The sequence below is a fragment of the Eublepharis macularius genome, chromosome 2, assembly GCF_028583425.1.
Source record: "Eublepharis macularius isolate TG4126 chromosome 2, MPM_Emac_v1.0, whole genome shotgun sequence".
NCBI classification, from domain to species: domain Eukaryota; kingdom Metazoa; phylum Chordata; class Lepidosauria; order Squamata; family Eublepharidae; genus Eublepharis; species Eublepharis macularius.
The window spans coordinates 17,211,276-17,236,872 of record NC_072791.1 but is presented as its reverse complement, the minus strand read 5'-3'; the positions used below and the strand labels follow the sequence as shown (position 1 = coordinate 17,236,872).

General features: G+C 42.2%; 1 protein-coding gene across 4 annotated transcripts in view; it reads right to left on the bottom strand.

The window, feature by feature from the left end:
* The window catches only part of JAG2 (jagged canonical Notch ligand 2), a 106,980-nt gene that overhangs the window by 55,594 nt on the left and 25,789 nt on the right, over positions 1-25,597 (bottom strand). The gene's annotated exons all lie outside the window — the stretch shown is intronic.

Below are 25,597 nucleotides of genomic sequence, written 5' to 3'. Positions count from 1 at the left end.
GATAGGAGACCACGTGCATACATGCTCTTGCTAAAAAAAAAGAAGAAGAAGAAAAGTATACACAACTTCTCTTTTCCAACATGAAGCAGTCACTTAACACTCCTTCCACAAGAAATTAGCGTAATGCCAGATCTAAACTTGATACCTGCTGGCAAGAAAACCTAAGCTGTATGATATCTAAGCTGCCTTATACAGAATCAGACCACTGGTCCATCAAGCTCGGTATTATCTGCTCAGACTGGAAGCAGCACCGCGAGGTCTCAGGTGGAGGCCTTGCAGATTATCTAGTACCCGATCCCTTTAAACTGGGGGTGCTGGGATTTGAACCTAGGACCTTCTCCATGGGGTGATCATTTGTCATATTGCCTTGTTTAAACTGGGCTGCTATGCAAGTAATTTCACTGTTATTGAAGTGACATCTCATCATAACTGGTATATTTTTATACAACATTGGAAAAAACAACCCAATCTGCTGAAGTTATGTCAAGCTCCTCCCTGGTAGGCAAAAAGGCTGGGAGCTGCTTCCTCTAACTAGTTTCTCATCTACCTGGACGAGGAGGACGGCTATTGAAGTGTTAACGACGAGCAGCCGACAGAACAGAAACTTCGGCCTCTTCTGCATGGTGAATTTTACACTGGGCTGTCACGTATCCAATCCATTAGGATTTGATCCTTTTTTATTCATCAGTTCTGGCCCCATACTGCTTCAATTCCTTAATTCTACACTTTGAAGGAGTTGAACCGGTAGTGTCTGTTTTTTATTTATGTACTTAAAAAATGCCCTGTTTCTGCTGCAGGCTTGGAGGATGTGTCAGTTTCCTCAGTTGATTGACTGAGGAAACTTAAAAGGGTTTTTTGGGGGGGGGGGGTCTTTTTTAAAAAATAGTACCAAGGTTGCAATGGTGCAGTTTAAATTTCTTTTTTTAAAACAAATACCAAAATGGAATGGACTAAAAAGTACAGCAAACATAGGTGAAAACTTTCCAGTATCAAGTGGGATTCAGGGCTCTCTACAGAGTTTTTGTGTTAGCCATACTGCAGAGTCCCCCGCCCTGAAGCTACAAGGTTTTTTGTTTGTTTGTTTAAGGTACCAATGTTGCAACCTTGCTATCTAATTTTTTAACAACTCAGGAAAAAACTGGATTGATTGCTGTTCAACCAATCAGGATGCAGGGGAATAAAGGGGAGGGGAAAAGGCAGCACCAGGCCTCACACCGAAGAAAGCATTCTGCACTAGAGATGGGCACAAACCAAAATACGAACCAAAATTCAGCACAAACTAGGCCAGTTCGTGGTTCACAAACCAGTGGTTTGTCAGAGCCCATTTCTGATGAACCACCATGAACTTTAGGCTGGTTTGTTTGGTTCGTTTTTTGGTTCGTCACTGCAGACAGCCTGGCACCGATCAGTCAGTTCCCTAGGCAACAGGGAATGGACTTTCTGCAGACCTTTTGCTGGCCCGGAAGTGGCCTTCTGCTGCCCCAGAAGTGATGTTTTCACGAACCAAATGAACCAGTTTGCGAACCTAGGCAGGTTCGTGAATGTTCATAGTTCCTGAAATGCAACGAACCACGAACCACATGGTTCGTTTTTTTCTGGTTCGTGCCCATCTCTATTCTGCACTTCCGAAAAATCCCGGTTTGACTTTGCTGGGAAAAAAACCTGGGATACGTGTGCAAGGGGAAAAGCTGCAGAAAAGCTGGGGAATGATCAATCCTGTGGCAGATGTAATCCTTCTGTGTGTGGAATGCAAAAAGTTTGGAGAGGGAATTGGTATTTTGATTGTGTGTGCAGAAGTCTGGGTACAAACTGATGTAGTATGAAACCAGAACCAATGAAAAAGCTCCTTGCGGAAAAGACCTTTGTTCCTGCAGCAACAGAACTATCAGGCATGCTCCATAGGCTCCTAGGAACATTCCTTTTTTAAACATTCCATTTATATACTGCTCTTCAGGACAACTTAATGCCACACTCAGAGCAGTTTACACTCAGACCAGTTTACGAAGTGCATCATTATTATCCTCACGACAACTACCCTGTGAAGTGAGTGAGGCTGAGAGAGCTGTGACTGACCCAAGGTCACCCAGCTGGCTTCAAGCAGAGGAGCGGGGAATCAAACCGGGTTTTTCAGATTACAGTCCTGCTTCTATTAACCACTACACCAAACTGCCTCTCTAGATCCAAAATCTCAGCACGTTGCACCAAGTTTGATGTGCATTAAAATGGCACTGGAATGGAAAGAATTAGAGGGGAGTGTCTTTTCAGATTGGGGCGTATAGAGAGAGACAGATGTACGTGTGCATGCAGAGGGAGACAGGTCAGTCTCTTGGCTTTTCACCCAGCTTGGGAAAGAGGGAAACATGGCTTCAAGAGTGTAACTTAGTCCAAACCAACACAAAAAACTAAGAACCCAAATGTGGTAACCTTACACCTATTTTGCCTGTCATTTTATAATTGTGAAGAGCTATACAGACCTAGGGATCGGGTTGGATCTTGCACAAAATTTCCACTTGCCCTATGTCAAGCTTACTGTGTCCCTACTTGCACTTCTTGGGCAACCAGTTTCTGGACACTGAGATATAAAGGGAGAAAGCACGGTGCAGGAGCCACCGCAGTAAGTCTGCTTTATGTTTCTGCTTGTGCATCACTGCGTATATTCAGTGCCTGTGTTCCCTTTGGGGGTTTACTTTGGTCATCCAGCCCCACATAAAAAGCCTACATTTATCCCAATGCTCACCAAGGTCTAACAACAAGGGGAGGAAACTCATGCCTGGATTTAAAATCGACTAACACTGGATGTACAGGACTAAGATTTCCATCTATGTTCAAGATAAGCAGGAGATAAAGGCCAGGAAAGTGCCTGGGATCATTCAGCGAATGGAAGTGCTGGAAAAGAGAGGCCCTGTGTCGGCGGAAGGACTAAAACTGCATTATTTCCTGATGGTGGAAAGCAGTGAACCGTTCTTATTTTTGTTAGGAGTCAGAGGAAAGAAGTTGGAGAGGCGTAGAGTGATACTCCACAGCTTGCAGAGAACCACATTCCCAACTGCCACCAAACAAAAGAGCAATGTTTACTTCCATTCCAGGTACGAGGCCTGCACCTCACGTATTCACACACCTTACCTATTCTTCTGGTGATTGCTTTTTCAAGGTGGGCACTACCTGTCCCACCGATCAAGGACCTTCCCTACTTCCCTGAAACATGGGGTAGGCAACATTGGGGAACAGAACTCAGAAGAGCCACAGGTAGTTCTGAAACCACTGAATGAGTATCATGGGTCTAGTACCTTAAAACCTGGCCCAGCTGGGTAAATTCTATTAACTCAGGGCAGAAAACAGGCACCTGTGGAGGTTAGCATACCAGTACAACTCGTGTGGGTTGCTGTTCTCTGACATTAGAGGCTGAGGGGCCCAATTAGGTGCGTGATTATCATTCAGCATAGTTCTGCCTAAAATAATCTTGAGAAGAGCAATGCGCTCTAACTGTGCTTAATAATTTCAGCACTTTTTTCCTATAGCACCGTAGAATATTTTCCCATTTACCCCCCATAAGGGCAAAACACAGATGTTTTAAGAAAAGGAGTTTCTACACAGCTGCTCTTTCAATTAATGCCTCCAAAATGAAGTGTGCTGGGGTTTGATGATGATGCTGGGGCTTACGATGATTTTGCAGTAGCATTTTGCAGTTTGTCTGATGGCGCCTGAATTTTAATGTGTTAATAAGTTTTTAAATTGTATTTTACCAGTATATTTGTTGGAAGCCACCCTGAGCCTGCTTGCGGGAAGGGCAGGGTATAAGTTGAATAAAATAAATAAATAAATAAATAAAAAGTAGGAGAGTACCATACTGAAGACAACATATTCGCATAGACACAGTTGGTAATAAACTAGCTAGTTGGATGCCACAACTGCTACGCCACTCGAACTGACAGCACAGGTACACCCATTCACTGTGCAGATGATGAGATTTGTTTTGCTTGTCGCTCACAAAAGACTCGGTCTAAAAAGGTCCTTAATACTGGTCTGCAGCTTCAAACACATCTTGTAAAGTAGTAAGCTGAACATGAAAAGCAGTTCAGTCAATCAGAATTCAGTTCGAATCTGAAGTCTCAATCTAAACCTAAATCTATTTCAGAGTACAAACCCCAAATCTCTAAAGATGTTTTTAAAATGTGATTCAGTAACTTGTTCAGGCGCTTCTTTAGGGGGCTAAAAAGAAAGGATTTCTGTTCCAACCCTAAAGAAAAGGAAACTACCCTGCAAGCTATCGAAGGATGGGAGGGGATTTGCAAGTGGTATTTTTTCTTCCTCGTGCATTCACTTTGATCCTAGGAAGAAGTTACTATTGGCCTTTCTAAATTTTATTCCAAACCATAAATAGCGTGACTGGGTTACCAGAAATGTCTGGTAGTTCGGAAGATGATATTGAGCCGCCCACACCCACCTTGCCTCCCTTTCTTGGATGCTTCTACTGAGCAGCCTCCAGTAAAACTTAAAATAGTTGTCATTATCGGCGATATGCAGTAAAATTTTGTATACTATTAAGTAAATCAGTACAGTAAGTACAGATTGTAATGAAATTCAAAGCAGTTTAGAACCTTAAGAGCATTTCTTGCCTTTACATACATGTGTAACAGTTGAAGTAAAGGATAGCACATTTCTCTCATAGGAAGATGTGTGAGCTCCAGATGCAAGAAGAAACAGCATCTTTTGCATATGGAGATGTATAAGCCCCACTTTGCATATTACACAGAAGCATAAAAGGTATGAAGAATTAATTTGTGCTTCTAAAGCTATTCAGTTGTCAATTTAAAAAGCTTTTATATGGCCTTTCCTGCATTTAAGGTGGTTGGTTTAAACATATCAAAATAAAATAGCAATAAAACTATGCCTATTAAGAGTTTGAGAACGTGATGCCTACTACATGGAAATAACTTGTGATTGCTATCTAAACACATTGCTTTATTTTATAAGAAGTGCTTCATTTTAAAGGAATTGCAAGCATAAGAGTTTATGAAATTATCGCCGTGAAGCATACGTGAATTGGTTTGGAGTAACTAAACTGGCTACTAAATAATTTTGAGATGTTTGCACTCAAGCCAGAACCAAATTGGTGAGAGAGGAAATTGTTAATGTACCCCACCCCAAGTTTTTAAATAGTTCAACTTCCTGTTGAATATAGGTACACCCAGGACTCTCCACTGAGAGAGAGCTACAGTAAGCGGTTCCCAGAGGAAATACAGGATGAACTTCAAGCTACTATTGGCTTTGAACAAGAGTAATATGAATTAGAGTTCCTTTAATCTAAAACTGAGAATTTAAGAGGCCATCAGTAATTAGAAGGCACTTCTCAAACTAACACTATTGGGCTTTAATACTGCAATAATCTTTCGTTGACTTAACCTCGTTGAATAGATTTAGAGAACCCCGTTTAGATTAGATAACCCCATTTGCAGAACTAAACACATGCATGTGCACATACATTACACTGTGAGAATTAAAATAGGTGTTGTAGCTTCAAAACAAAATCTCACGTAACTGAAAATACAGCTTGCCATGCCAAAAAGAGATTGGAAGGCTTTGTCAATTTCCCTTCTCTACAGAGGCAGGGAGATTGCTGCTTAGAAGGTTTGTTTCCTCTTTGCCTCTGAGAAGGGGAGGTGAAACTGGCAGAGCCTGGGGGAGGCAAAGAGGAAATAAACAAACCCTCTGAGCAGCATCTCCCTGGCTCTGTAGAGAGGGGAAATTGACAAAGCCTTCCGATCTCTTTTAAAACTCAGCTTCCCTGCTAACTTTATAACTCCCTTCACGTGCTCCTCCTCTTGTTATTCGTCTCTTGTAGCTCAACTCCCACTGACACAGATTGTAGGAGACATAGATAACCTGATTTTTAAAATGTTATTTATCGTATGTGTCATGGGACCACAGAAGGTTTTTGCATTAGGATATTAACTGCCAATAACAAATAAGCAGTTCCTGAAGCATCTGATTTTTAACAATTTGCAGAAATGCCCATATATTTTTTGCTAATCTATCAGGATAATTTATAACAGCTCTCCATCACAGTTAATTATATTTACTGCAAGTACTTCAAATACATTTCCAAGCTGCCTGGGTTAAAGTCTTATTTTGACTGTCCCTCTCCCTTTACATACAAGAAAGAATTGCCCATATTCAGCAACACTTAGTGTGTATGTTTGTGTGTGTGTGTGTGTGTGTGTGTGTGTGTGTGCTCATTTGGTCCTGTCAAGTCACTTCCAACTTATGACAACCCTATGAATGAAAGATGCCAAAACATCCTAACATTAACAGACTTGCTCAGATCTTGAAATATATATTTAAATAATAGATGAATAAACCTTTGTTACCAAAAGATTTTCTATCCTTGTAAAGGTACGAAGACTGTCTCCAGTAGTACTTATCTACTTATTCAGAAAGTATCTTATCAGGAAACACTAAAAAAATTGGGATTTATTTTCCCCCTGAATGATATTATAGTTCTCAACCTTCTTATTCTGCATCCATATATATTTTTACTCTGTAAGGCTGAACTTCTTCAAAAAACTGATCTCCACTCTAACAAAAAAGGCAAGTTTTAAATCTGGCTTATTAAGGTATACCTTTGGCCCAATTCACTCACACATGAGTATAAGGTATAATATGTGCACCGGAAACTGAACCCCCTAGGCACACAAGAGCCATATTCTGATCATGACAGTGGTGCACATGGAGAAGAGACTTCAACCACCTTCTGATGTTTTCACTGAAATGGTGCTGGAGAGCTACGATTCTCTCTGCCAGGAAACCTACATATAGTCATCAAAGGATACATAACATTTTCACTAACTCCAGACAGTCAGGTTTTAATAGATTTTAAAGTTGAGAGTGGTGGACAGTGCCATCAAGTCATAGCTGACTTATGGCGACCCCTGGTGGGGTTTTCATAGCAAGAGACTAACAGAGGTGGTTTGCCATTGACTGCCTCTGCAACCCTAGTCTTCGTTGGAGATCTTCCATCCAATTACTAACCAAGGCTGACCCTGCTGAGTTTCTGAGATCTGACAAGATCAGGCTTGCCTGGGTTAATCAGGTGAGGGGTTTTACACACTTTCTTGTTGTTGTTAGTCAACAAAAACATTTCTAGTTTTATATCCACTTGTTTTCTCAGATTCAGAAATTAATCTTAAGTTCTGTTAGGAATTTTTTGGTTTATTATTATAGCTATATAAGCCACATCTTGCCCATATGACTAAGCCATCTGTATATTCAAATTCACAATTGGAAAAGGTTCTAGGTAATTTACCAGGTAAAGTGATAACACATCCTCATCTCTGAACTTGCTGTGAATTGAAATATGAAGCACATTGAAAATTTATAATTAATTAGTAAGGATTCTAACCTGAGGCATATTTTAAATTAGAAATATTGGTAGAATATATAGCAGAAATATTGGTTAAAACTCAGAAAAATGCAGCAACTGGAATAGAAGTTTCCATTTCATACTGTCAAAAGCCTTTTCAGCATCAAATTAACACAAGATCTTTTCAAGTTTTTATTTCCCCATGCCCTGTTATGACTAATGATGTGCCCAAAATGTCTCTTAATTTTTTTCACTTATTCTTCACTTAAGTTGTTATGCCTTTTGTTTTAGATTTATCAGAGGCTAACATTTACCTAATCTGCTATTAATAAGTGTTGCCAACTTTATGATGTTGATATATATCAGGAATAGTTTCATTACCTTAAAAAACTATGCAACTAAGAGGTCCCTAGCAGTTGGTGAATAACTTAAATCTTAAAGGCATCTGCCTTTATCATCTCCCCGTTCTTCTTCCACTATTAGGTTCATCTCATTTCCACGTATATCCTCATTTTGCAAGCTAAATACTTCTACCTTCTAAGTGTCCATCTGGAAATGCAGAAAATTAGAATGGGATTCTTCTCTCACCACACAACGTTAACATAACGCTACTTTTCTACATTTCTGCCCCTGTTCTAATCAAGCGAATTACATTTCATATTGAATTTCTACATCCAATCTTACTTCTTTGCAACACCCCTCCCACCTTCTGATCGGTATATAAGGACTCAAATATCCATTTCCACTTACATCTAATGAAAGGAGTTTGTCTCTTGAGAGCTTATACTCTGAAAACTCTTGTTGATTTTTAAAGTATTACTGGACTTGAATCTTGCTCATGTACTAATGCAGCTATCCACCTGAAGCTACCTCAAGATAAAGTTATTCTGCCAGGCTGATCTACTGAGTGCAAGCACCTTAAATTCTGTTTTTGCTGTGGCTCTTTCCTTAGAATATTAATATTTTGCTCCAGTGTTCCAGTTTTGTGAAGCTTCACTGCAATTTACTTTGAGCAAGTAGTTTATTTTCTACATTTCTCATTCTTTACTGTGGGCATCAATACTATTTCTATGGTTAAATATACGCAAGTCTTTTTTTTCTTCTTTCCACCTCCCACCTTATTTTGAATCACTCTCTTAATGCACCTTATTTTTCTCTGCTTAATTTCAATTCTCTTTCCTAACACTGATTTTCTCTCTCTAATGTATATCGATTTATACAGTTAATAATAATCTTGTTTTCTTTCTTGCCTCTCGTTTCAACCAAAAAGTATTCATATTCTGCTGGCTTTTAGCAATTGAACATTGCCTAAGAACATGTAAAAAACCCAAAATTAACTATTCCTAACAACTTACAAATAGGGGTGTGCAAAAAAAAATTCGGGTTTCCCACTTTGGGAAACCCGAAGCAGAAAAAAGGGTCGGAAATAATGGATTCCCAAAGCAGCTTGTTTGACCCACTTGTTTAACCTGCTTCAATGTCCTCTGTAAAGACTTGGAGCACACTGAGAAACTACACCCCCCCGTCGCTTATTTCACCCAATGGGAGGGGGAGGAGGGAACCCCCTCCTCCCCCTCCCATCAGGTGAAATAAGCAGTGGGGGGAGTTCAAACCCTGCCGGCGCAGATCAACTGCTTGGCGGGGTTTGCAGCGGGTCCTTTAAACTCCATCTGGGTCGTGGGGGAGGTGGAGCGCAGAAGGACCCTTTCGCCGCCACTTGCAATGCAAGTAGCGGCAAAAATGGCCCTTTAAACTCCATCCCAAAGCAAAGAGGATCCCTCAGTAAGTAATACTGCATATAGGTGTAACAACTGGTAACTTTACATAAAGATGGGAGTAAACAAAAGATGTAAACTAATTCCTCCCTTTCTGCTGATGGGGGTGTTGTTGGGCTAAATTGATGCAAACATGCCACATGTTCCTAAGGAAGGCAAACAGTGTCAAACTGCAAGATCATCTGAGGTCAGGACTTCATGGTAGTTGGCTAAAACTTGCCTACTCCCCACCCCCAAACAAATCTCATCACCACAACACATCTCCTTCATCCTCCCTTTAGCACACCTTAACGTCAGCTATAGAAGCTGTGAAGGGAGTGAATAAAAGATTCCAGGGAAAGCGTGGCAAAGAATGGGGAAGGAAGGAATGTGTCAAGCGACAAAAGAAAGAGAAGAAAAGGAGGACGTGTGAACACAGAGCATTAACAAGAAAAAAGTGAACTCAAAAAGTGATAAGGAAGGAGCATGGAAAGGGTCAGGCAATAGGGCAGGAGGCAAAGAACACTTCATTGGGTACCGTAGTGGTGATAACTGATGTAGAGTTCAACAGTTCCGCTGCTCATTCTCACCAAACCAGAAAGTTCCATTAGAGAAGAGGGAAAACAGCGAATCAAAGGCTGCTTTGACACATGTTGGGTAATGCACTTTCACGCTGCACTTTACTGATTGCTTGCAAGTGGATTTTCCTATTTCATACAGGAAAACTTGCTTGCAAGCAACTGTTAAAGTGTATTGAAAGTGCATTATCCAACATGTGCAAAAACAGCCAAAGTGAAACAAAAAAATATATTGCAAGGATTCAGAAAATAAAAGTCTCATACAAACCCTGAGGGGTTTCAAGGACAATGAGGGATCCTCCAACCCCTTTTCAAGGCACAGCTCCTGCTTTTGAGGAATGGGCCTAAGAAGCGCTTGCCCTATACCAGCAAACAAGTGGAGACAGTCATCTTCCCAGCTCCGAATGGATCATGGGCTCCAAGACTGCAGGCGTTTCTGAGTAGGGGAAGAGACCAGGCAGCTGACAGAGCAAAACACCCTTGACATAATCACCACAGCTCAGCGCTGCCTATTAAGTATTTTAATATTTTTATTGCAATACACAAATATGCCACCCTGCTGCTTGGAGGAAAAATTGCCAAAGAAACAATGGCATTTTGCACTGTTGCATGTAACTTTTTGTCAGTGATCAGACTACAATAGCAGCTTTCCTAGATACAATTTTTTAAACAAAAGGCTTTGGAAAATGTTCTTACTGAAAGACTGTTGGCAGGGTTCAAGTAAACCCATTTAATCTCCTTGCCAGAAAAGGACATATTGAATCCACTCCCGTAAGTGACTTTTTAAGAAGAAGGGCAGAGCTTTATTTATGCTTAAATGTATGTTATTTTTCTGTCACACATGCTCAAGGTAGAGTAACTTTACCTTGAAGTTCTGTTTTTTCAGATGATTGCCTACTTTTTCCATTAAGAGGTAACAGTGTTGTAGCCTTCAAACTCCTTTGGATTAGATGACCCCTCAGAATTACCTTGAACAAAGTACCTCATGTACTCTGCTGGGGCCAAAATAAGTGGATTGCCTAAGCCATTTTAATTTATTATTTATTTTCTTGGGTTATTTATACCCGACTGCCTCCTCAGTGGGGACTCGAAGCAGCTAAAACTGTTATTCTCCTCTCCTCCGTTTTATCCACAAGCACCCATTTATATGCAGGTATGTTCACCACAACTGCTTTTTGTAGCACTCTCTCGCTTGGCCCTCATTAGTAGCTTATGCTATCTTTGAGGGCAAACAAGACTCTCTCTGCTTCAGTTCTCCGTATGCAACATGGAGCTGATGACGCTGACTTTCCTTATGCCAACTCTAAAATATGGAAGGTAAGTGAAACACTCAATATGCTGAAGTGCCCTGTTAAGGCTAGCATACCAGTAAGGTAGTTTCAATTGAGAGAGGTTAACATTCCAGAAAGTCAAGAACGCCACAGCATAAATGACAGACTGTTTTTTTATTTTAAATTTCACAGAGATCAAAGTGACAGGAGGAAGAGCTACCTGTATGCTACGCCAGCGGTCAGAGGCAACCCTATTAGCACAACAAAACTTCTACTAGCCATCTTCTATAACTACAGGCATTTCAAAACAGACATGAAAGAAATGCTTCCCTTTTTTGTAATGAATTTTTTGACCATCAAAAATTCATCAAGGGATCAAACCCAAGATAATAGATCCAGAGGAGTTAGCCGTGTTAGTCTGTAGTAGCAAAATCAAAAAGAGTCCAGTAGCACCTTTAAGACTAACCAATTTTATTATAGCATAAGCTTTCGAGAATCAAGTTCTCTTCGTCAGATGCCTGATCAAAACTGGGCAGATACAGAAGAGGAGGGGGACCTTTCAAAAACAAAATCCAACGGGAGGCTGCTGAATTGGAATTCATATGCAAATTTGACTCTGTCAAGCGGGGACTGAATAGAGACTATGAATGGTTATCACATTACCACAGGTAACAGATTCTCTTTACAGAGGCGTGATCTGGGGGAGCCCAGTGACGCCTGGTGTGGGCTTTCGGGGACCACAGTTCTCTTTGTCAGATGCAGCTGGCAGGGAGAGCTGTGGTCATCGAAGGCTTATACTACATAGGAATTGGATACCTTCACTGCTACAAACTGACTGCACACCAAAAGGAAATGTTTACATTTCCAAGCAAAGGAATGTTTTGATAGCCTCCATGCTAATTGCATTCTGCCTTCTTGTGATTTATGCCCCCTCCCTTTTTTCTCTCTCTTTCCCCCTCCTCTTCTGTATCTGCCCAGTTTTGATCAGGCATCTGACGAAGAGAACTTGATTCTCGAAAGCTTAAGCTATAATAAAATTGGTTAGTCTTAAAGGTGCTACTGGACTCTTTTTGATTTTGAAACCCAAGATAACTAACTGTGGGCCAGAATACATGAACCTGGTGTATGATCTGACTTGTAGTCACATACAACTGGGAAAACCTGTCTTCAAAGTGTTCCATTGTTCTATTCAGCATGGGAATGCTGTGGCGGGGTGGGGGGAGGAGCTTCGAGTCCCATTTTTGCCAGTGGCTGGAGCCCGAGGAAGCTTGAAGCCCCTCCCCAAACCAAAATGAGGAACAGAGTACTTTGAAGGAGAGCTTCCCTCAATCAAATGTGTGACTATATGTTAGGTTGGGCACCCCTGACCTGCCTTGTGTCACACACATGATGTATTTTGGCTCTGTGCCTCTCGAGGAAGGGTCCCCCAGCTGAAGCTGGGCAAAGGCATCACAAAGAAAGAACACTTGAGACTCCCCACCCAACAATTCAACAATTCCAAACTGCAAGCCTGCTCTGTTAGTAAGAGAGGAACATTAGCCAAAATAGACAATTGGTTCTGTTATCAACCAACAGACTCTTGGCTAGTTTTGTTGACCTTCAGCCAGCCCATTAACGTCTCCAGGCATTTTAGGAATACAACTCGTTACATTACTACAACCGCTGAGGCTGGTCTTCAGCACCGATTTGACACAGACATAAATCGAAATACGCAGCAAATTTCGTCACGAAACAGCATTTTGTAGGGCCACAGTTATCACGAAATTATCATGAAATTCACGACCTTTTGGCCTGTTCCGTTAGCTTTGTGAACGATTTGTGATTGCAGACAGGCTGGCGCCAATCCATTGATTTCCTAGGCAACAATGGGCCCAGACCTTTTGTTGCCATTGGAAACCCCAATCATAACCCACTTACCCTTGACTGGCAGCTCTCCTAGCCATCTGGAGAGCTTCCATTCTGCCCTATACAGCCAGGAGCTGGGGGTCAATCCCGTAGGCAACCAAGGAGGTGGGCCTTCTGTAGCCATGGGCACACCAATGTCACCCCTCCAAATCCTGTTAGGCAGGTCTGTCAGCCAACCACAGACCTCCTGTTCTGCTCTATGTCAGCATTTTTAATAAAAGGCACCTCTCTCTCTGCCTCGTGTTTCAGTTCCAGTAGACAGAGGGAGAGGGAGGAGGACCTGTTGCTGGGATTGGAGTAATGAGAGAGAGTGCGGATTTGGGATTGTGCTTTTGGCTGCTACAAAACCCACACGCTGTCTCTGGTAGGCGCCCCTTAGGGCGCATCTCAGGCTGAATGGCGGAGGGTTGGAGAAACATCCAGCTCCTCCTCCACAGCCCAAACTCTGGGGATTGTCCCTGCCTGCCGTAAGTGGGATATGTCTGTCTCTCTCCCCCCACCTTAGGATCCCCTCGCAGTATTCTAGTTGGATATTCTAACCACTACACCACACTTGAAGCAAATCCGTTGTTATGCTCACTTCACATTTTAGCCTATACAGTCATAGGCAGTCATTAATACAAAAAATAGAAATTAAGCAAACATTATATAAAAAAAGGGATATTTGGATGGCACAGTTTTACTCCCAAACAGGAATTTGAAACAAGGACAAACGATTGTCTCCAGGGCCACTGCCACTGGATCATGGCAGTGATACCCAGACCCACGGAAGACTGAATGTCCACCCCTTTAAAACAATCCAGAGCTCCAAACAACTTCAGACTTGTTACAACTATGCTTGAGCGTGCTTGTTCATTGGATACCCTGTAATGGAAGTTCAGATGGGGGAAAAAACCCAAGGCTTTGTATGAATAGCTATTTCAAACTGCAAGCTGAAAAGTTATTCATTGACAAATTAAGCAAATTATCTTACTGTACGAGATGGTATGCTAACGCAAATCTGTCCTTCTGAAACATGCCTGGACAGGAACACAGGGGTTTCTCTGGGTCCAGTCAAGCTTGCAGACCCCTCCTGCATGGTCTGTAGCACAGTGGACTAGGGAAAAACACCCACACCAAGCCACAGAAGAATGCACGTGAATTATGGAATGCAAGACAAGGGCTGTTTCACACAAAAAACTGTAAGCACCCAAGATTCTCTTAACATCTCTATTTTCATAGCGCTGCTGTTCACAAGTGTCATGAAAACTGGTTCGATCCAAGAATAAGAAGCTTGTTTGTTTTTATACGGTTTCTCAATCCTTGAGACAAAACTGTGATAGCAAAGCCATTGCTCGTTTTTTTCTGTGCAAATGGCATAAAACAAAAAAATAAGAACACCAGCAAAAGAAACAGGCAGGATGAAAATACGATAACCTAACGCACGAACTAAAACAAACTAAAAGAAGTGTATTTGTGCATCGTTGTATTATGAAAGCTGCTCGTACAGTTGTCTGAGCTTTTATAGCTCCAGAGCAAATAGCTCCAGGGAAACAAAACCATCAACAAGGTAGTACATGTTTTATCTCAGTTTCTGCCCTCTCTGGCTGGGCTGGCAAGGCTGCTGAAGCAGGAAGGGAAGGGGGAAGGGAGAATGAATGGCACGAGCAAAGAGCACATGGATGGAAGAGAGCCTGGCAGCCACCCTGGGCCGTTACTGCAAAAACTGTGCTCGTTTAAGATGCCATAGATTGTACCAGCTGGCTGCTAAATCCTCCTTACCTCACATTAACAGCCAGCCTTCTCAGCTTTCACTATAAATATCTGGTATTTTTTAAAGAGGAAACTCACTTCATGGAGGGAACAGTTCACTGTGCCACGGAATTATTTTGCAAGTCCAGGAAAAGCTCCTCAAACACAGATCTTTAACCTTTTATGCTAAATAAAGCTCTGTAGCAGGGGGACATTTAATAATTAGAACAAGTGTTGTGACTGAAGTCTAACAAACAGACAGGACTCAGAACCGTTGGCCTATCTGGCAAGATCATGACGGCAAGTTTCATGGCCCGTTTAAAAGCAGCTTTAAGGCCTTGTGTTATCAAGTTAATCTGCTGCTGCTGTTGGGAAACACTACTGGGTTCAGGGGTAGCTGATCAAGGAGTCCAAACAGCAATGGAGTCTCCCTTTTAATGAATTAGATGTGTTCGTGCCTATCTTTTCCAACAGTAAATCAAATCAAGCAGAACTGCATTCAATCAGGGCTTGAAAAACCCCAGGCACCAGGTCACCATGGAGCCTAAAATTTCATTACAGAGCCTAGTCTTTTCAGCAACGACTTTATTATGACGTCAGCCAGGTCATCCCTAGATATACAACACTTTGTCATATTATAGCTTAAATAAAATTACCAGAAATCAAAGTGCTTAGTAGTAAGGTTTTGGTAGTGGAGATTGCTGTCAAGTCATAGCTGAATTATGGCGACCCCTGGTGCGTTTTTTATGGCAAGAGACTAACAGAGATGGTTTGCCATTGTCTGTATCTGCAGCCCTGGTCTTTGTTGGAGGTCTCCCATCCAATTACTAACTAAGATTGATCCTACTTAGCTTCTGAGATCTGAGGAGATCAGACTATCCAGGTCAGGGCAGTAGTAGGTTTTATAGCAGCAATAATTAGAAAATATGGTCATGATCCTGGCACCTAATTTTTTTGGACAGCCAAAGAAAATATGTCAAGGCCTGCACTAAATTAACTTCAATTAATCTATTCTTCATACATTCACAACAGTACTGTACATTGCTGCTACAGGGGCAGAATTAAACTACTTCTCTTTTGTATTACAAAAGTCATCATCAACCTATATTCCACTGAATTGAGTATGGATGTTGCTGCCTTGGAATGGGTATTTTATGCATTCATATTCTACCTAAGAGAACAGTGGCAACTATGTGTCAAACATCCAGTCTTTTCAAGAATGTCAAGGAGCACCATAGTAAACTATTACTGTATTTTCTGGCAGTAGCTAGGCTATTGATTGACAGATGTAAGTGCCATCAAAGTACCTTTCTAGAAAAAAAAAGCAACCTTCTTTCAACATCATCAAAATTTCCCAGAGCAAGTATTTTATAACCTGCTTTTTCACACTTCATTTGATAGGGAAGCACACATACAAATAGCTTGGAACCGCTGTGATAACATCACGTCTAAAAAACAAACCAGCTGCAACCATACAGATACCAAATTTTGAAAGCACCATCTAAATCAAGTGCAGGAACACCTCACTCTTACACAAAGTGAACACAATATAACTGAACCTCATTTCTATTTATTTCACTTATATCCTGCCTTTCACCCTATTGGGAACCTAAAGCAGCTTACATCTTTCCCCTCTCTCCTCCATCTTAACCTACCAACCACCTTGTGAGGTAGGTTAGACTGAGAGAGTGTGAGGTCACCCAGCAAGCGTGCATAGCAGAGTGCTGATTCGAACTTGGGTCTTCCAGATGCCAGTGCAAGACTCTAACCACTACACCAAGCTGACTACACTTACTAAAGCTGGTCATAAAACAGAGGTTTAGAAGGCAGGAGCCTAATAGGTTAAGGATGGAATCCATAGAAAATGCTCGTTTACTTGATTCATAGCTACTATGAATTACAGTCACCAATCCAGCCAAGACAGCTGCCACAGGGTTTCTGAGATTATCGTCCACAAGAATACTTCATGGGATCTGCAACATGAAAATGGAGCCCGCTCAGCTTTCTAGGAATGCAGACAGATTCCCTACCTCACCGAATGGAACAGAATCAGTCTCCCCATGCTTAAGACTCACAATATCTCCTACTACCTGCAATCATCTGTCTTCAGGTGAACACTGGAAGTTAAGTTTTTTGTGATACTGGCTACCCTCTGTGACCAGATCTTCTTATAAGGCATGTACAGATTTAAAAAACCGTTATCTTCTTGATCTTGACTCATTTCAATCTGGATTCAAGTCTGGGTTGGGGACAGAAGCAGCCTTGGTCACCCATAGATTTTTTTTGCCGGAAAAGTGACAGAAGGAAGTCGTCCCTGCTGATTCTCCTGGACCTCTCAGCAGCTTTCAATGCCACTGACAATGATAACGTTCTGGAGAGGCACTGTGAGTCAGCAGTAAAGCTGGTCAGAGAATAGAGGGTGTGTGTGTGTGTGTGATTCCTCCCAGAAGGAGCAGTTTTGTAGCTTGAGGCGCTGCTGGATCCTGGCCTACAAATGGAGCCTCGGGTACGGCTTGCTTGGCGCTCTGAAAGGGGACTGTCCAGCACATGGCATGCACTAATGAGGAAGAAGCAGAGGACTTGGGAAAGGGGGGACCCAAGGATTTTTTTAGATTAGAATGGCTCTCAGGTTGCTGAAGTTTGAGAACTTTGTGACAAGGGTATTCAGGGCACTGCTTGAGGGTTGGAGAAAGTGGTTCTGATTAAAACGTCTTAATTAATCTAGATGACAGAAAGTTCACATTATGATTCATGCATTCTAATTACCATTACCTTCTTCGTGCGCCATCAAGTTGCAGGTGACCTATGGTGGCTCCTCATGGGGTTTTCAAGGCAAGAGATAAACAGCGGTGGTTTGCCACTGCCTACCTCTGTGTAGCAACTCCAGACTTCCTTGTTGGCCTCCCATCCAAGGATTAGCCAGGGCTGACTCTGCTTTGCTTCTGAGATCTGATGAGACAGGGCTATCTGGACCATTCAGGCAATCACTAGACAAATTAGGATTTCTGATTTTAAACAAGTACTAGCTGTAGAAAATTTAGAAGAGAATCTTTGCTACTGACAGACTAACTCCAGTCTAAAGTTGCAACGGTTAATAGTGAAAATCTTTACATGCTGGAGCCAAGGGAGCTTTGGCCCCTGGAGACATTCTCCTCCGTAAATCTAATGGGAATAACTTGAGTAGGCGCCATTAATGAATTTTAACCTATGGATGCATGCCATAGACTTCTGAGGCAGTTGAGAGTGTACATTCCTTTATCTGGTTAGTGTAAAGGGCATTGCTATGCCTGGCCAGATTCATACTGTACATATATATGCCAGACATCCTAGCAGGCAAAGTCTGAATCCATACCAAGACTTGACAAATTTTCTATGGCTCTAGAAGCCAGCCCCAAAATTTAGGAGCCAGGCTCAGACTTCAGCAAATATTTATTTGATGTGATTTATACCCACCCTCCCCACAGATGGGGTCAGGGCGGCTAACAACATTCAAAAAATACATTAAAAGTCACAAAACCATAAAATCAGTAATAATTTTTTTAAAAAGTCATTAAAATAGTCCAGGAGCAGGCTATTTAAACAAATATTGGGAGTCCGTATCTGGGCATAGCAGATGGTCAAGGGCAGCCCCAGAAAAACTGGTGGTCTTAGATGAAAGAAGGAGGACACCTGCTGGCACTCAGCCAAAGGCCCGGTGGAACATCTCCGTTTTACAGGCCCTGCAGAACTGTAACAGGTCCCACAGGGCCCAGATCTCCAGCGGGAGAGCGTTCCGCCAGGTTGGGGCCAGGGCAGAAAAGCCCTGGCCCTGGCTGAGGCCAGACGGATGTCCTTCGGGCCAGGGACCACCAAGAGTTGCCTATCTGCAGAGTGCAACACCCTGCAGGGGACATAATGGAAGAGGTGGTCCCGCAGGTATGAAGATCCCAGTCCTGCAGGGTTATGTAATTGCTATCACAAAAAACAAACAAAAAATCTACGTGCCATGGCAACCTGGTGCCCAGGATTTGTCAAGCCCCATTATTCTACTAAATGACCTGTAAATGCGGGTAGAAAAATCCAAGGTCAAACTGAAGGACCCTGCCCTCAAAGAAGAGCTTACCAGTGACATATGCACAGATGTCACAAGATGGAAAGTGCTGACTTTGAGTGCCATTTTGGATTGCTGCAACAACTCAAAACGGCACACAAAAACAATGTAGCAGCAATGAAGGAAAGTAGGAGCAGAAGGCAGCAGTGGCAGTGAATGGGAGGAATGTAATTTGACAATGAGCAAAAAGAGTAGGAGGAAGATTTTTAAAAAGCAATGTTCCCTCCTCCTGGATTCCTCATAGGTCCCCCACTTGTACATCTGAAACAGTATCAAGTCATCACAGATAAAATACAAACACTAAAGCTGCCTAGACATTTCTGGCACTAACTCCAGACATGGCCCCCACCTTATGGAACGGCTTGCCCAAGGAGGTCAGGAAAACTCTCATGCTTCCATGATTCTGCAAACTGTGTCGAAGAGAATTATTGAGTAGGGTATTTCTGTCAAAGTAACAACGCCATACTGTAACGGAATGGTTCAGGAAAGCACTTTTATAAAAAGTACAGGACTAAACTATATCACAGTGTATAGTACATATTGTATCTGTTTGCCATATGTACACTCACTGCTTTGTTTTCACACTGACAATCTCGCTACATGAGACATCTTACACAAGAACACTCAAGTGAAAGGAGACACAATGCTAGCCAGGAAGTGTAGTTTAAAAAGACATAGCCAAAGGCTCTGTCAATTTCACCTCTCTACAGAGCCAGCAAAGATTGCTCCTCAGAGGCTTTGTTAATTTCCTCTTAGCCCGCCCCCAAGGTTTTATCAATTTCACCTCCCCTTGGGGGAGGCGAAGAGGAAATTAACAAAGCCTCTGAGGGGCAATCTTTGCCGAGAGGTGAAATTGATGGAGCCTTCGACTCTTGTCTTTTAAAGCTACACTTCCCGGCTAATGTTGCGTCTCTCTACACTTGAATGTGCTCATGTAAGATGTCTCGTGTAGACAGACTCTTAGGCAACACCATTTTCTGCATAACGTCTTTCACTGCTGAGAACAACCCTTCCCTATCCAGCAGTGCAAACCATTTCATTTCAACTGTCTACGAGTCTTACACAAATTGCACACCTTCTGCTCCAGCTCAGAGACTATACGAACAGACTCTTTCCATGTAAGCAACAGAGCATTTATTTAAAAATGGCTTTTCTATCTTAACCTTCAACTGGTGTTTGCCAGTGAGGTATAATGGCATTTTTTTTACTTTGATTAGTAAGCAACAAAGGGGCCTTTGCTGTGGCACAGCACAATTGCAGAGTGCATCCCCTCTTCGTTATTTTCTGGAACCAATGCAGTAGAATCCTGGTTTTTTTTATAAAATGTTGGCCTCCACTTTGTTTGCCCATCTAACTTTTGAAAGGGATTTTAGTATCAGGTGCATTAGCTTAAAAGTGCCTTGCTTTACGGTTACCTGGTTGAGTCTGTCATGCTGTTTTTACTTTATTTTACATACACTCATGCTGGTTTTAACTGTTTTTATGCTCACTGCTGCTTTGCTTTTTAAAATTCTGCCATGTTAGAAAAACTACAAGCCACCAGCAAACTTCTATTTAGCTCAGATCACATTTTCATGGGCCCTGACCTGGACAGCCTGGTGAGCCTGATCTTGTCAGATCTCAGAAGCTAAGCAGGGTCAGCCTTGGTTAGTAATTGGATGGGAGACCTCTAACGAAGACCAGGGCTGCAGAGGCAGGCAATGGCAAACCACCTCTGTTGGTCTCTTGCCATGAAAACCCTACAAGGAGTTGCCATGAGTTAACTATGACTTGAGAGCACTCTCCACCACCACCCCAAGAAAAAAAACCAACAAGATATTCTAAAGAGCCTTACTATGACAGAACACAGAAGTAACTTTTACTGAGTTCTCTCTTCCCTGAGTTTGGCTTGTTCCCTGTAAACCCTTCTAAGCCACCAGCTATCACCACATCCAGTGGCAGTGCATTGATAAATGAATTAGGCGTTCTATGAAAAAAGGTATTTTTGTCTCTGTTGAATCTACCTTCAATCGATTTCTTAATCACAAGTTTTATTGCCACACAGGTGAAACTGCAGGTTTCAAAAAGTGGTGACACCGTTAATGGCTTCATTTAGGATCAGGCTCTCTATAAAAACTTAATTAGATGTAGAACTAGGATTGTACTTAACTCAATGGCACAGTAAGTGGTCCATGTCATTTTGGAAAGGTGAAATTATCTGCCTTGGTCTAAAGAACTAGATTTGTTGCCTGGGAGTGGATTTTTTGCTCCTGGAGACCTAGGTAGAGTTACTGCGGTCATGTTTAGAAGCTTCATCCACTGTGGGCTATGCCCTTAACCTAGTATGACAGGATCTCAAAACTGCCATTTTTGGCCTAGTAACTTCACAATGCTTGACTGACATGCTTCCCCTTTGGCTCAGATCGGGGGGGGGGGGAGAAAAGTATTTCCCCAACACGAACATTTATCTTAGACAGCAACCAGTTTGTATTAGCCAAATCCACATACAACTGGCCAGAAGCAGCTGATTAGCACCCTTGATTACAAAGAATCAAGATTTGCTTGCTCCTTCCAGCACAATTAGAACATCTAGCATCCAAAGAACAGATTTATAACTTTGTATAATGTTATGGCTTTCGATGAACACCCAAACCACATTCAAGGAATTCAGAAACTTGAGTTACTGGCTTTGCCCTTAGCCCATGCAGAATAAACAGCTCACCAAACACAAACTCGCAGAAAAGTTATATGCCAAGCAACTCTTATCGCATACAAGAAATGATCGTATTAATCTCTCCAAAGAAAACAGATACGGGAGGATTGCTTATGTCTGCTGCCAGCAGGATGGTGATGTTTGTCATGTCCCAGCCGTTTGTCCAAACATCACATCTGATGTTTGTCATGTCCAAGCCATTCGTGGCCAGTAACTTCCTATGCAGATTACACAGGTAGCTATGCAATACCATTTTCTGCTGTTTACCTTATCATGTGTAATACTTTTCGCTTTGGTCCAAAGTTCTGTAATCCTATAGCCCGATTATGTTGTTTACTAGATGTCACACCCTACTGATTGCACCAACACTGTGTAAAGAGCCTGGAGTCTCCGTGAGAAAGGCAGACTATAAATAACATAAATAAACTGACCAGCATCTCAACTCTTAGCACTATACCTATGCTTCAAGAATAAATGATAGCAAATGTTACAGTAAAATTTAAGAATAGCCAAAAGGAGTTTTGTGACAGCATCGGTAGGAGAGGAATTAACAGAGAATAAATTCAAGGGAAACTTCCATGTAGCTATCTGCTTCACATGCAGTTTACTTTACAGTATCACAGCTAGCTACCTCAAACACAACAGCCTTCCAGAACTTCAGTAGGGAGCCTATCCATTTCAGCACAAAAATTACCACCTGAAACAAATGCAGCAGGAAGTCGGGACACAGTTTTGCTTTGCCACTGTCTGACAGCTTTAAAAAGCACTAGATATATAAAAAATAATCGCCCTTCCAGTAATGTCAGAAAGCAAAGACTGACCAAAATTCTAGCCATTCTGTCAAAGCTGTTTGATACACTTTCCAAAATTTACTGGGCCACAAGATATTCACTAATGCAACAGAAGTCAATGGAAACACAAGATTAAAAGCGGATCTGAGCTGCGTTTCCCTCACAGTTGAAACCAATGATCTGTCACAGCTGTCTTATGCTTAAGATAGACATACATCACTCATAATGGCCTACCAAGTATAGTCTAGGATAGGGAACTCATGACACACTACCAGAGTAAAAAAAAAAGAATCCTGCAATTGGGTGTTTTTCAAATCTGAATTGTAGACTGGATCAAGCACAGTTACAGAAAGGTAGCAAAGCCAAAGAATGCAACACAAGGGAGCCATGAACTCACTGAAGACTGTAGTTTCCTTTCTGTGAAAAAAAATTGCAAGACCTTGGAAAGCTACAGCCATATGGCATCTCTTGCATTTGTGTAAGTCATAGGCATGGCCCTTCAATTCATGTAACCCAGGGGTGGGCATAATCTGGGACACTGGTACCATCACAGTAAGAATACCTGGTTCAGATGAACTGTACAGCTATGCAGATTATCCTTATGATCTATACTAAGCGGATCCCAAGCTATTTATTTACATTTTTTATCATCTGTCTTTCTCCATGAGACTCAAAGTGGATTACATAGTGTAAGTCAGTACGAACACTGGCTGGGACGTTCAACAAACAATACAATAGGGTTAGGACAGCAGAAATTTGAAAACAAGCAGAAACCCCATATGGAGCTGAAGGGTTTAACCTGCTGAAACATTTATGAGACATATTGCCCAAGGAAGCTACAGAGCACCAATATTCTTCCAGAAGCCAGCATTCTGACAATTACCACCAAGACTGACTACAAGCCATCAGGCATGTTGAGCCATGGCACATCTGTCCACCAAGCTGTATTTATTTGACCTTATCCACAACTGTCACATAGACAGTTACAAGTAGCATCTTCAAGTCAGCATGATTACCTGCATATCTGATTGATTCAGAATGACTCCACTGCTCTTATTCACAAACTCGATTGTATTGGAGATATACAGACTGTATTGTCTGGACCCACGGAAGGAGATCTTTGAGAAGTTTTACAGCTTCTGCCATCCCATTAACTTGAGCCTAACCTTGATCATCCTGTAGAGTGAGAGGAACCCAACTTCTAGGAAGGGCTGTTGATTAGTATGCTAGAAGGGGTCAGTTGAGATTTATACCTAAACAAGTAGTGTCTTAACCAACTGCATGAGTTTGGGAAGGGGCGTGGGGGCACACTGTCCACTGCTACTTCTTGCTCCGCTGGTGGCCACGGCTTCAGGGGGAAACAGATCTGCTCTCCAAGTTGAAGACTATATTGGAACTGGGCAGGGACAGGGCCAGAGTGGGAAGCAAATGGATGCAAGCCATGCTTTTTGGCTCCTCCCACACTGCTGCTCTCCTGTAAATACTGCATATCGGCTATTGGTCTGGAAGCTTAACTTGAGGCCTGCTGGAGCCAGGGGCTTTCGCAGAAATGAACTTTGAAACAAAGGATAGAAATGTTGAGGGGGGGGGATGATAGAAAGAACTGAAGAATTGTTTTTCATTTCCTTCACAAAAGCAAGTTTTTTTAAAAGTTGGCATAAACTTAATTTGTAGCGCTGGATTATTCAAGTGGAACACATTTTCAGATTTAAAAGATTTTAAAGACACTCTTGAGGAGGAGTGCCTGGTGACTGCATTCACTGTTGGTTTTGGTGAAAACAAATTCTTAGGAATGACTTATTCATTCCCATGCTAACTGAGCAAATAGGCTGGTGAGGAACAGGATGACGAGTTGATAGTGCTGAGGAAGTCATGTTTGCATACAAATCACAAATGCCTTAATAGTTAGAGAAGGGAGGTGGTGCTGTCTAGGACAGGCAGCCCCCCAAGGCTTCTCTTGAGTGAGCCAAGAGGGAGGGCAACTGATTCTGGAAAGGAAGTGGGTTGCCCATCTGTTGCACGCCTCCACCTGCAATAGCGTAAGCATCGAACTGAAGATTTCCAAGTGAAACAGGAGAGGATAGAACTTCCTACGAAGAATGTAAAAATGCTGTGATCTAAGCTGTACGGAGGCCAGATGCAGATTGCACAGTCAAAATATTAGATGCTCAGAGCGGATCTCGCTTCCCTACAACAAGGCAAGCTCGATCCCTACTTGGACTCATCACGTTCTCCCTGAAAGCTCAAGACAGTAACAAGCTTAGGCCTCCTCAAAGCCACCCCAACATTTAATAAGCAAATGAGAGTGAGACCGAGAACTGTTTTCTACACAGTGCTCACTCCCTCCCCCTGCTCCACTGCTGTTGTGCTGCCACAAAAGGTCACTGACAACCCATGTTATGGGAGTGCAGCTCCTCGTCTTCTCGATTTAGACTGAGCTCAGGCATATGAGCTTCTCTTAGCAGCATACGGTTTTGAGAACTCTCTCCTGACTTACACTGTTGGTGCGAGCATTTATACAAATGGTGCTATGCAAATCCATCTTCACATTATTGTGTGTGTGTGTGTGTGTGTGTGTGTATAAAGTGCCATCAAGTCACAACTGACTTATGGGGTTTTCAAGGCAAGAGAAAAACGGAGGTGGTTTTCCTCTGCCTGCCTCTGTGCAGCAATCCTTAGACTTCCTTGGTGATCTCCTATCCAAGTATTAACCAGGACTAACCCTGTTTTAGCTTCCAAGATCTGATGGGATTGGACTAGCCAGTTCAACACGGACCATGATGGAATGTCTCTTGGAAATTCCGTTCTCCCTCCTCCGGCCCGTTCAGATTGATCGTCTGGTCACCTACTTCAGCTATCAATGAGAACTTGATCAAGGGGGAAAAGGTTAAAAATCTTATGTGCATATGATCGCAAAGTAGCTAATTTTGGACGTCTTGTATACTGAATACTGATGGCATGGGAACATGATACTTTTACAGTCTGAGATCAAGGGAAACTGGGCGGGGGGGGGGGGAGATTATGAAACTAATAATGCAGCCGAATTCTACAAACTGGACCAGTCAGCTTTTCAAAACAATTACACTTTGCCTGTGTTCAGATTAGTGCCGATGCCAGAGAAACACAAGCATCAGTACTACCTTCAGGAGTTAGACTGAGAACAGCCTAGTTTGCAAGCAGAGAATCAAATCCCAGGTTCATGTTTTCACTCAGCTCAGCTGCAGAATTACTCCTACCACCCTTTTGTTTCAGCATTCCATTTTCTTCCTACTGTGTGATGTGATAGCCTAACTTGACAGAGCTGTTTCAAAGACCAAGGAACATCTAAAAACATCCAATTCTAAGGTATAGGCTGCCCAATAGATAGCTCCAACTACACATACAAATTTTATTTACAACACTTCCACCTTTTCCATTTAATCCTA